Here is a 13,084-nt window from a genome sequence, read left to right as displayed (position 1 = left end):
TAAAAATCTGGATCAATAACCTGGCTGCAAGTGCAGCTAACCTGCTTCAGGCACCTCAGAAACAGTATGAACCTGGGCGAGCCACCCAGTGCTTTCCAGGCAACTCTTCCTGTCTCGTGCAATGTGCCTGGGGGATTTCCTGAGCCAGCGCTGGGATCTGTGTCTCTAATAACCCCTAATAGATTTTTCCTCCATGAATAGGCCCAGGTGCTTTTTGAACTCATGCAAATGTTCAGCATCCACAGCATCCTGCAGTGAGGAGTTCCACTGCTTCATTATGCCAGAGCCACTTCCTTGGGCTTGCTTTGAACCTGCCACCTCCTTGTTTCCCTGCTCCTCCCCATTTCTGTCCTGGAAGAGGCAGTAATTTCAAACCCATCTCCCTCCAGCTATCAGAGCAGAAGAAATGACATCTTACTTGCTGCTTTATTTGAGGACCTACCAGTGTTTCCCTGAATTAACTAATAATTCTGCCCAACTAATTCAGGAAAATATTGCCCTTTCTGCAGCTTATTTGATTTGTCACATGAGGGATGCATAGACAGGTTTCTACTGAGCATTTGTAGCCTGCTCTTCTCCATCAAGACTTGCTAAGTAATTTTGTCAGGACATCATCTTCTGAGAATGACACTGTGGCACCCTGCTCTTCTCAGGGGCCGGAAACAATTTATGGAAGTCTTCTATGAGGCAACGGCTCCACAGGTTGCTGGTCATTCAAGCCCTATCATTCTGGGTTCTGAGCTCCAGCTCAGCGAGCTCATGGAGTGTAACACAATTAGCAGAGAGGAAGATGTGTTTTTGCAGAGCTCATCATGACGTGGGAGCTCGTGTACGTTTGTGCTGCTCTGTGCTGCCAGCACACACTCGCCAGTGGCTGATAATAAAGGGAGAAGTGGTCAAACGATCACCTCTGAAGGCAAAGAGGAATGAACAGATAGTCTCTAGCAAGCTTTGCATAGGAGGCAAAAATGTATGGGTGGTACAAGTCACGTACGCACACAAATAGGTATGTCAGGTCTGGGGGTTGTTCTCTCCTGTTTTCAGCATCACTGTCTGAAGTCCCCAGTACACAGCTCCAGTGACAAGGCCATCTGTTTTGCCATGACAGCTGGCAGCTAGCAGAGGCCAGCATGAATAGTCTGCCTCCTTCAGAGCCAGGGTACCGCCAAACTTGCTAAGAAAAGCAATTTCCGCCATGCCAGATGAAAGCCACCTGCTGTCCCAGTCGGACGTGCGGGCACCACAGGCACCAGGCTCTCCCAACCTCACACCACATCCCTCTGTGCTGCAAGGCAGCAAGGTCCCAGGGCAGGGGAAGTCCCCGGTGACATCTATTTTCACCCCTGCGTTTTAGCAGGGAGAAGCTATGGTAGGACTTTTCTCTCTGGGTGGACTTCCCTGTTTTGTTTTTTATTATTATTTTTTCTTTGAAAAATTAAGGATTTTCCTTTCTCTCTCTCTTTCAGTATCCTTGGTGTGACCATTACTCAGTGTCTGAGGGAGAGCGTGGTGAGTAACGGTGCCGAGTGTGAGGAAAGACTGACATAGGAAAATGCAGCAAAGAGGAGGAAGGGGAGCAGACAGTGCAGCCCCGCAGGCTCTCCAAAGGGCAGAGCAATGGTGACAAAGTATGTGAAAGAGGAAGCAAAGCAATGGTGACAAAGTGTGCAAAAGAGGAAGCAAAAAAAAAAGGGGGAACTGCTAGCCTTCCACTGGGTGTCCCCTGGGGAAGGTGTGCAAGACCAAGTCCCCAGAGCGTGTTATCCAGCAGTGTGGTGCCAGCGGGTGACTGGGGGCCTCACAGCTGCCTGCTCCAGCCCTTCTGTGCCACCTCTGGGAGTCATTTTGGGAGGCACTGCCCTTGCTAGCACCACAAACCTGAACCCCCTCCGCCTGGTGCTGATCCCACTCACCTTGCTGCAAGGGAGAGGGTTTGCCTGTAATCACAGGGCTCCCCTGGGGATTGCCAGCTCCTTCCCAATATTTGCTAGGCTTCCTTATGCAGAGAAGGGACTCGGCACCCCTGCTGGGAAAGCCAGCCCCAGCCACTCCCTTTGGAGCATCCTACAACTTTTCAGCATCCTTGGGGCTCTCCTGAATAGAGGGATACCAGGCTGGTGGACCTGACCTAGGTCTGAATGCACTGCTCAGAGAAATTAATCTGAACTGTAATTTCAAATGTTGCCTTAGAAAGATGGTCAGACACTTTTTAACAGAAGTAGCCTTGAGGCTATTCCAGTAGAAATAGGGGCTCACAGGAATTTTCAGGGGGATGGGCTTATCTGCCAGCATCAGTGATGCCACCTGGAGGCTTTGTGTGAAGAAAGAAAATGGAGACAATTTACCCAGAAGTGAGAATCTCAACAGGGATCCACCACATTAAGGGAACCTTATTAATCAGGATTAGCGCCTGGGACCTCCCACCCTGGTCAAAACCAGCGGTGCAATTGCAACCCATGGCAGGCCCTGCACCCCCCTTGCACCATGAGCTGGTTTCAGTTCCACCCAAAACTCCTACTGGGCTTAAGTGCGTGGTATAAGACAGAAGAGGAAAAGAAAATTTCCAACAGAAGGGTTTTTCAGAGCTGTCCATTGCATTTGTTTGGCTTTGTAAAAGCTCACTTCATCTGCAAGGAAAATTTCTGTAAATGTGGGCACACAACCGCTTTGTAGAAAAATTTTGAGGGCCACAATGGTATCTCTCTTGCAGACTTCCTGGGCCAAGGGAAAACCTGCCTGACTTTCTCTCCCTGAATCTGGAGAGCAAATTGGCAGGGATGTGCTTTTTCTTCGTTACATGAGGGCAGGCCTCCCTCTTTCTGTGTGTTTAGGAAAAACTGCAAAGGTCTCAGGACAAAGCTGAGCTTTCTAATTCTCATCAAATCTGTTGAGATAGTTTTCACCCTTCCCTCCCTGTGTTACATATGTTGCTGTCGTCTTTGCTGCTGGACAGCTGAGGAAACCTGCCCTGCATCACTGAGATGTCCCATCTTATCCTGTTCTGTCCTGTCCATCAGGAAAGGGCAATGGGGAAAGAGTCCATTTCTTATACTACAATTATTTTTTTTCTGAACTCCCTTGATTGAGCCTGCTGGGAAAAAAATAACTATGCCAAAGCACTAGGGACTGTAAAGAGCATGGAAACACCAAAACCATGAGGGCAAAGCATCCGTCCTCCCCAGGAAAGTGTAACCAGGCAATACAGCAAGCACTGATGTGCATGTGCCCATGGTGTCAGGGTCTCATGGGGAAAAGGACAGGGGTGAACCAGTGGTTTTAATTGTTCACATGAATTTTTGCCACAATCTTACCAATTGAATGCTGAGTATTTGGGGGCACGCACATGCCTAAGCATTGCCAGTGCCTGTTGCATGGGGAGCAAAGGCACGCTTAGCCAGCATGGATTGGGTTTGTATCAGCCCATTTCCTTTTCCCTGACATAGGAGAAATTTGTCTTGCATTAGCGTTGTTTCCTAACCACTTGGAAAGGAAGAAGTGGGTGGTGGCCACATCCCCTTCTCTGACGGCCGTCCCCGGTGAAGGGGGCCCTGGGGCCAGAAGGGAGGGAGCAGAGGGGGCCCGCTTCACTATGGCATCTGCTCAAATTATGTCAGACTCTGTTGTAACCTGCCATCACACAGGCAAGGGTCAGCTCCATCTGCAACACACCCTCTTCATCCTCATCTAACCATCACAGTAGCATAGCCGGCTCCTCGCTGCCCAGCAATGCTGGCTGCAGACCTGCCTTCCCACACCATCCCTTCCTTGGTTTGAAATTCCTGGCAGGCAAAATGTTCTCTTTGTTCCTTTTTTCTCCAGAAGCTATGCCATCATGCATTGTCCATTGCTCAGCAGGAAGTTTTCTGGCATGACTGGTGCTGGCAGGGAGGTTGGGTAGCTGCTCCGGCCACTGGCCATGAGACACAAAGTCCCAGCAGGGAAGGATGGCCAGGCTCATGAATGACCGCTGCTCGCTCGATGTAGTAAGCGAATATTGTTAACAAGCAGCTGTAATCTCCTGGCTTTGCACCCTCCCCCTTTCCATGCACAGAGGCAATGTCAAGGTGTCAGGGCAGGTGTCTCCCTCTTTGACCCCCTGTGTGCTTGCAACCCAGCACCAGCTGAGATGCTGTCTGGAGCTGCACCAACCAGAGTGGTTTCCTTGGCCCTGCAACCTCCGGGCCAGAACAGCCATTATACCTACTGCACGGCTCCTCAAATCCCCCCAGCACATGATGGTATAGGGATGTATGTGCTTAAGCCCAGACATCCACCCACCAGGACCAATGTAATGCCCATTTCACTCGAGTGTGAGGCGGGAGGGGGTCCCAGGCTCTTCAACTCAAACAGTTATTCAGTCCTGATGGCATATTTGGGCCCTTAGATGCTCTCTCTGAGGGCCAGCGCTCTTTGGTGTTAAGGGCTGACTCTCTAGCATTATAATTTCTTTTTGCGGAAGAGATGTTAGGATTAGGGGCAGAGGAAAGAAAGGGTTGGAAACGTGCTCCATTTCCTAGAGGCGGCCGCTTTTCCCTCCTCCCAAATTGCCCAGTCAACCACAAGATGAGTCACTGGTCTCCCGCATTTCCACCTGACCCACTTCTGGCTTGTCGGGGCTGACTGCAGAGCTTTTGTTTCTAGGATGCACATACGCACAGCCGTAGAGCTGTGGTGCTTTGGGCTTCTCCTGTGTGAAAGAACCTGGAAGCAGGGAAGATTTTCAGCCCTGGGCTTCCCTTGAAGGCACAAAATTATGACCATCCCAGGCCACCATCATCCAGACTCCAGTGAGAAGGTCATGGAGGCCTTGCCTGAGCTCTGTGCGGCTGCTACAGGGAGGTTTGACCCCCGGCAGCTCCAAGCTAAGCCTGGGAGTCCAGGGCTGTGAAGACTTCATCCTGCGGTTAGATTTCCCCCTGGGGAAGCTGAAAGGAATAAACAGCAGATGGGACAGCTCATTCTGCTCGCCTGCTAATGGGTTTCAGCAGGCTGCTCCTAATTTGCATCAGTCCTGTCTGTGGAAAGATACTGTCACGAGTCAGGACACTTGCACAGCCTGAAGAAAAAGCATCTCTCGGCAGTGCTTAGATGACTGTGCCCACCAGGTGCCTGTTCGCCTCCTCAGTGCTGTGTCCAGCATGGACGTCTCCTTTTCCAAAACCAGGAGCAGCACTGTTTTGAACCACAGCTCAAATGGTTAGCTGAGAAACACAGATTAGCAGCAGAAGGCAGAAATGGTATCCCAGGCACAGGAACAGCCCTGGGCAGCAGTATAAATAGACACGCGCTTGCTCTGCTTTGTGCACGGTGGTGGCATGACTTTTTTTCCACCGCCCAAGGGAAAATCCCTGGGGTAAAATGTCCATCTCAATCTTATTTTCCATGTCCAGCTCATTGTACTTCCTATTTGCCCAGCCATCACATCTTGAAAGATGTTGCAGGGGACTTGCCTTGCAACAGGGTAATGCTTTGCTTTCACCTGCTTTTGCTGGCCAGTAAGGCAGGGCTTGTTCCTCTGTCCCCAGCTATAATCGCATGCCTGTCTTTCTCTCTGTCTGGCTCCTGGTGCAATAACTCCGTGGCTGCCTGAAAGAGCCCCTGCCTGGCCTGTCACCTGCAGCCAGTCCCTGGCTTGCTTGCTTGCCTCTCACCATGCTTTGTTGCAGTCCCAAATTCAGGATTCCAAATTCAGGATCCCAAATTCAGATAAGGATCCCAAATTCACTTAGGATCCCAAATTCAGGTAAGAGTCTCAACACCTCAATCCAATGGCTAAAGCCCTCGTGGCTTAGGTGCAGGGCAGCAAAGAAGCCCAAGCCTACCTGCAGTGCATGGCAGAACTCTCAGAGAAATTCACTGAACAGGGACAGCAAAGGGGAAGGTTGCACTTATCTGGCTGCTAAAAGTACCAGGACTGTTGAGGGCTGTGAAAGCCCACTTTGGCTCAGTACCTGTCCCACACAAGGCAACGACCAGGTTATCCGAGACCCAACTCCAGCTCCACTCGTGGTGAATGGAGGACATTTGGTCTTAGCCTTAGAAATCTCCCCTAGCCAGCTGCCAACAGCTGTACAAGGTCCATGTCCATGCACTGCCCATTGTGTACCCCAAAGATGCCCACAGCCCCCTACAGCAGGGCAGTCATAAAGAGGCACCACCTTTCAGCTCTCAGCAGTGCCTGCCAAAACCTGCGAGCAATTGTGCTGGCAAACAAATAACACAGTTCCTGCCCACAGGCTGTAAAACGTGGGAGAAGGAGGCCATGCATCTCAGCAAGTGGCTTCCCGGGCATCTGACCACAGCAAGGGCTGGGAGCTGATGAAACGCCTGTTTATCCTTCAGTGCACATGGCCCTAATTACTGGTGTCTGTGCACTAATCCATGCTCTGCGGGCAAGCCAGGAGGTGAGGTTGGGCACACCTGCCCAGTGTGTGGGACCCAGCCCGGAGCAGTGGCAGGGTCCAGCAGGATGGTGAGGTGCTCGTGCTCCATACATGTGAGGCATTCAGCCTCTGCCTGTGCCCGGTTTTGTCCACCACCCCACGCATTGGGGCCATGCTGCCCAGCAGGAACCCATCCAGAGCCAGCCTGAAGGTCATTCCAGGCCCCATCTCCCAAATTTTGAGGATGCTTGGGGTGCAAGGGGTTTGCTTGGGCTGGGAATGTTCTGATCGAGGCAGGGCTGTGGCTAAGCCCTCCCAGCTGCAGCCATGCTGGAGTCAGCCGCACCCTGGCTCCCATACGAAGAGGTGGCTCCCTTGGCCAAGGTGTACTCCTCCACAAATGCTTACAATATTTGGCACTTGCTAAGTCCCTGGATCTCTGCGCCAAGATTTTGGGTGGTGTGGCAGCTGTTCGTTACACCCTGGAAAAGTGGGAGACTGCATTCGTTTGGAAATCGGGGGTTGTTTATTTGACTCTTCCCATGATCTCCTCTGACAAATGAGAAGCTGTTTAATAAGGCTTTCCTTTCTTTTTTAACGGGAACTACAACTTCTGACATGACTTTTCTCATATGAGCCCATAACCGTAGTACCTACAATGAACTGCATCTACTTGTAGCCTCATAAAACAAAAAGTGCCAGGTTAATTTCATGCCCTTTTCTCTGCCCTTGAGAGCAGCCTGTGGCAGAGTCCAGTAACATCTGTCCTCTTGCGCTCCTTTTCACTCCAGAACAGAGCACCTGAACTGCTGACTGGGTTTCTTTCCCAGCCACAGCCTAACAACTCTGTCCCATTGCTGAGGTCCCCATCTTGGAAACTCCTTCCCAGACAACTCGCAAAGATAAAACCCACTCCTTACTTCAGACCCTGAAAGTACATAACAAAGAATTTGCAGGATGGTGCAGACATGACTAGCCTAGGGTCACTGACATACAAGCCACTGCATTCAGGCAAGTCTGGGAGCATTAACGAAGCTGGCCAAGATTTACTCTGGCACAACAGAACAAAATTCAGGCTTTGATTAAAAAAAGAAAGAAGTCAAGGAAATCCCGTGTAAATGTAATAGGTGTCAAAGGAAGATGATAATTTTTCACTGGTGAGGAATAAAAATTTGTACTGAAAGTCAATTAAGTGAGCAAGTAGTACTCTCTTCCCCAGTCTTCAATTCGGGAATCACATCAATTCCCTAAATCTCCATTTGGTGATGACTTTTAGCTCTGCTGTTAAATATCGTGGCTGGAATTCAATGAGAGGAAATCGGTGGTATTCACTGATATATGGACCTGCCAGGAGAGAATGGGGTTCATCTGAAAATGTGGTCATAATTCTTCTCTTTGCATTATTTCCCTGCTTCCTGCACTTGTCTGTCTCTCCCTTTGTACATTAGTAGTCCAGGCTGAAACCCTCAGCTCAGCACGTCCTCTATTGCAGCAGGAGTGGGGTGCCTCCAAAGAGACAAGCCAAAGGGACACCCAAGAGGGACTGAGCAAAAGGCATGGTCCATAGGGCATAGTTGTTAAATACCCAGCGCTTCCTCAGCACAGCCTCCAGCCCCCAGCCCATGGAGCCCACCCTGCCTGCCAGTGTCTGAGCTCACTCTGCTCACCCCATCCTTGGGACAATGCTCACAACACCCAGCAATTACTCATTTTTGGCAAGCAATTTAGCAGACCCTGGTTGCTCATAATGCAGCGAACATCCTGTGAGCACCAGAGGCGAGGGGGGGACCACAGGATGCGAAGTGCAAAGCTTATCAGAAATGCCCCCACAGGAAACGCAGTGATTAATATAGAAACCTGATCAAACCGCAGCCGGAAATGGGCTGCTGAAGGCTCCGAGAGATGCTGGGCTCTCTTGTGACCTGCCAAATTGCTATCTGCTTCCTTCCAGCAAAATTAAAAGAAGAGTAATGTTATCAGAGGAGGAAAGTTGAATGAACATAGGGAGAAGGTGTCCAGCCCAGCAGAGGCCCGTGCATGTGTACATGCTTTTGCAGGAGCCTGCTGAATTTCAGCCCTCTCTCATACACATGCCAGCTCCAGCCTGTGGTTCTTTATTAGGTGCTGGGTCAGATCCCCAAAGCAGTAGGCTGCCAGCACTGTCCAGCACCTCCATGACTGTCCCCAGCCCCGAGGCGCTACACCCCACTCCCACCCATCGCCCACAGCCCATGCAGCCGCCTGGGCTCCTCCACGTGCCCGGGGCAGGACCCGCTCACATTTGGCAGGGATGCTTTGGAGCTGGTTCTGCCCTGTGGTGGGCGTCAGCTGGTAAAGCTGGGAGACCTGCCGAGGCCACCGCCTCGACAGACTCCTACAGGTGCATTGCTTAAGGGTGAAACACAGAGAGCAGGACTGCCCGCAGAAATAACAGCCTCAGTAAGAAAGTACCCAGTTCACAGGCTGGAGGGCCCCTCTGCCATGCCCATGCTCGCTGAGTCCCTGCCTGACTCCCCAAGTGGTCTCTACATCACACCGTCTTCAGTCCGAGCAGTGGCCACTGAGTGAACCCATCTCATTTGCCCGAGGAAGCCTCGGACTAGAAAGCAAAGGGGGAAGAGACAACCTGGCAGTCTAGGCTCATGGGCATTCAGAATATGTCGTTTAAAATGTTCCCCCTCCCTGGGGATAGTCTGCTGGTGTTGAAATTAATTTGCATTAGCTATTTTAAGTGCTAGCCTCTTTCTCCAAAAAGCCCTGGAGCTGGAAAGCTTCTTGGGTTACCTCATGCACTGCTCCTCTCTAGCTCATGCCAGTTCCTAATACTTTCTGCCTCTCCAGTAAACCAAACAGGTTTTGCCTGCAGATCCCAACTTATCCAATGCATGCCATAAGCAGGTTGGCGTTCATCTTGGATGCGGTATTGCCTCTGCTTCAGCCATGGAGAACCATGTAGTAAGCTCCCACACTTCTCACTCAGGCCTAGTAATTAATCAACTAGCAAGGGCAATGGTTAAATGGCACTCAGTACCATACATAGGCACATAATGGCACAATTAAATCTGAATAGATGCCAAATGACTTCCTTAAGGTAGCTGCTAAGCTCAGACAGTTCGGAGAGTTTTTAGTACCAGATGCTAATGGGCAACGCTCAAATGTAAGCCTGGGTTAATTAAATCATGCCGCATCAATGAAGCATGAATGCAGCCCAGTTGGCATTTCCAGTTTATTGTTAATATGCGACCCCCACTAGGCCCAGAGTTAATCAGTACAACCATTTATTCTGCCCCTACCAATAACACCGGTGCTCACCAGGCCCTCTCATGGTTGGGCACAGACCTTAACACAGGCTGCTTGGCTGGTGGGTGCTGCTTTTCTGCCTGAGAGAAGACTGTGCGTGGGTGACTGAGACCCTGTGAGGCTTGCCATTAGCTCAGCCAAGGCCATGTAAGCAGGACCTAGAGCACTCTCTGGAGACAGGTGGTTTTGCAGTGGGAAGGTGCTGGAGTGAGCCAATCACCCAGAGAAGCAACAGGAAGGATGATCCAGGGGACGCAGCAGAGAGAGACAAACTCTGTTCTGCCAGAGGCTTTGAAGCCACGTGTCATTAGGCCTTTCTACATGTTTGTTTCCCCATCCATAATAAAATAAGTACAACAGCACCCAGCTGCCTCATAGGGTGTGTGAGCTGTACTTAATTGATATGTGCAACCAAGTTCAAGGTTCTGGGAAGAGGGGAGAATCGAGAGGAACTAAATGGCACTCATGCTCCTGCAGGATGCCGTGTCCTGTGTACTGCACCCTTCAAAGGATGAAGTGTCCCATTCACAGCAAACCCTATTTTAAAGTCAGACAGAGATATCCTGCCCTGCCTTGTCTCGACACACAAGATGCCTTTGTAACCCTGACACCTTGACAATCAACGCGCAAGGGTCTGTTCTGACCCAGGGAGCTGGATGGGCTTTTTGCATGCACAAGAACACTGTGAGTCAAATTGTCCTTCAAAACAATCCACTTCAAGGCACCGGAGCAGGGAAATGGAGGTCAACCGAGAGAAAGTTGGAGGAAACCTGGTTTTACAAAGTGCTGCAGCTCTCTGTTCTGCACTGCATGCATGATACAGTACAAACATATCACCAGTCCTTGGATGTGGCTTCTAGTTTCCTTTGCACTGATATGTTGGTAATGTTATTCAAGAGTCACTTAAAATATGAAATAAGCACTCTTTTCATGGTGCCATAGTATTTAGCCTGGTTTTTTTATCACTGCTCTGGACAGCAGTCCAAAGTACGTTGTGGCACACTCTTTTCTATGTGCTCCATCACCCTGCTCCTCTGAATGATATCAAAGTTTAATCTTCCTTTGACTTTGCCTCATCCTGGCCTTTAACAAGCACTGAGACCTCACAGCACAAGTTGTCTAAGCCACCAGAGTTGTTGGCTGTAGGCATGCCTTCACAACTTTCTTGAACATGCCAGCACCAGACCCGTGTGCAGAAGACTAGGCTCCGGTGTGCCTGAATGACTAGGTGAGATATGCACAGAAATGTGTGCACAGAAAGGAAACTGAGCTTTCAGAGGTCTTCTCTGCCACAGGTGTTCCTGCTCAAGGGAAAATAATCGAAGAGTAATGGCAGATGTTGGTATGCCAGTCACTCGAATTATTGTCTCATCAAGATGACGGGAGTGCTTCTCTGTAGGCTAGATGACATGAGGACCATAAAAGAAACCCATAACGAGGTAATGGGGCAAAAGAACCAGCTCCATGCTCCTTATGCAGCATGGAGCCACACAGTGACACATGGCTCCTCACAGAGGAACTGTGAAGCTAAGAGGAAAGATGGAAGAAGAGAAAAGAAAGAGGAGGTGATGAAGAAAAAGACAATCAGCTGATTCATCTTAGGGCCATGCACAGGAAGAGTCAGTCCTTGCCACAGCATTGACTCAAAGCTGAATGAGTGAAGGGACAAGCCTCCTACCAATGCTCCCTTTCATCCAGCCACTCATCAAACTCAGGCAGGACACACTTTTTGCACACATGCAGGTAGTTAACTCAAACATCAGAAAAAAGACACTGCAGACTTGTTGCTCACAATTAAAGAAAATAAAACTGAAAGAACCAACACAACCTGGCAGGAGCTCAGCTCTGTGCTTCCAAGGCAGGCAATGGCTCAGCCTTGACATTAAATGTCAACTGTGCTAGACAATACCCATCACTGACAAATCACCAGTACTTTAGGAAGGACATCCTCTGTTCAGAGTACTCAGGACCCCTCCTATTCCCCCAGTGAAGCTGGGAAATTGTTGGCATGTGATGGTGAGACTGCTAGTCATGTCTGGAGATGTTCAGGCTCTGGTAAAGGCTCTGCAAGATAGAGAGCCCACTCAATCCTATAAGCTGTTGGTCCAGGGGTAAATTCCTCTCTGATTTTATCCTTTTCCTCCTTCAAGCCCTGGGTTGTGCTGTCCCTCTGTAGCCTAGGATGGAAAACCCAGCATGGGCAGAGATCTCCTCAAGGCCGTATCCAGAAATAAGTAATGTCTGGGACCTGCAGGCTGCTCCTGTCTCCCAGGGGAACAAAGCACAGGTAGTTCAGCCTGTGTCCCAGGAGACCAGCAAAGGTCCATCTGTGGAAATGGGGGACACTGTAGGCCCAGGATGCGATTGCCATCTCATATGTCATAGGCAAGGGAGAAACCCAGCTACTGCCAGTCAGTGATTCATCCTTTCTAAGACAGTTCAGATGAATCCTTTGATGTAGATATCTGCTCCTTTGCACCAGCCACAGCAGGAGTCAGCTATCCTGCTTTGAGACGTTGGCTGTCTGGTATTACCCATCTCATGCGAGACCTTTAGTGAGATTAGGTCTAGATTTATTAAGCATCTGAGGAGCTACTGGGACCTGACCTTCCACATAGGCCTTCACACCAGCGTAAGGCAGTTGAACCCTGAGCAGGGACAGTGGGTTTGTGATGTTAAAACAGCTTAGCTGGAGGCTAGCCTTAAGCATATCACAGTTAAGCACCACCACACTTCAGTCAAAGAGGCTTGCATATGGACAAGACCCAGGCTGGATGTGTTAGTCAAGTTACAAGCCATATTGACAAGCCCAGAAGAGATGGCTAATTTAGCATTCTTCAGACCAGTAGAAAACTCAACCAATTAACCAACACTTTGCTTTCCATGCACGTCATCTTTGAAGGTTTATTATTAATCCAATTAACTGGCTTTCCTGGCTACAGTTGGGGTATCTACCACTGGCCTATGTTGCTTTGAGTCAGTCACCAATATAAATAATCAGAGCTGGCTGAAGTGAGAGGTCTCTTCTTGTTTGAGGTCAGCACACTGGCTTGTTTGGTGATTTCAGGTAAGTCAGACCCTGACCCTTTCCCTGACTTTCTGCACCTGTCCAGTAGGGTAACTGCTCCAACATCAGAGGTGCACAGAGGCTGAGGGTTGTTCTCACATGAGGATTGTCCTTTGCCCTGTCCTTAGTGAGAACACTTTTCAAAACCCTGATTTTTAAACTTCTGTGTAAGTTAGGCAGGAGCTCAGGATGAGATGGGCACAATAGCCTGGCCAGGGAACAGGAAAAGGAGGTCCCAAAACTGAACATCTCCTGTTCTCCCTGGCGTAGCTCATCCCACCTGTGACACTGATTAGTCAGCACAGTATTCGCAAACCCATTGGACAAACACAGA

The sequence above is a fragment of the Phalacrocorax aristotelis genome, chromosome 4 (assembly GCF_949628215.1).
Source record: "Phalacrocorax aristotelis chromosome 4, bGulAri2.1, whole genome shotgun sequence".
In the NCBI taxonomy this organism is placed as follows: domain Eukaryota; kingdom Metazoa; phylum Chordata; class Aves; order Suliformes; family Phalacrocoracidae; genus Phalacrocorax; species Phalacrocorax aristotelis.
Note: the sequence above shows the minus strand (reverse complement) of the source record.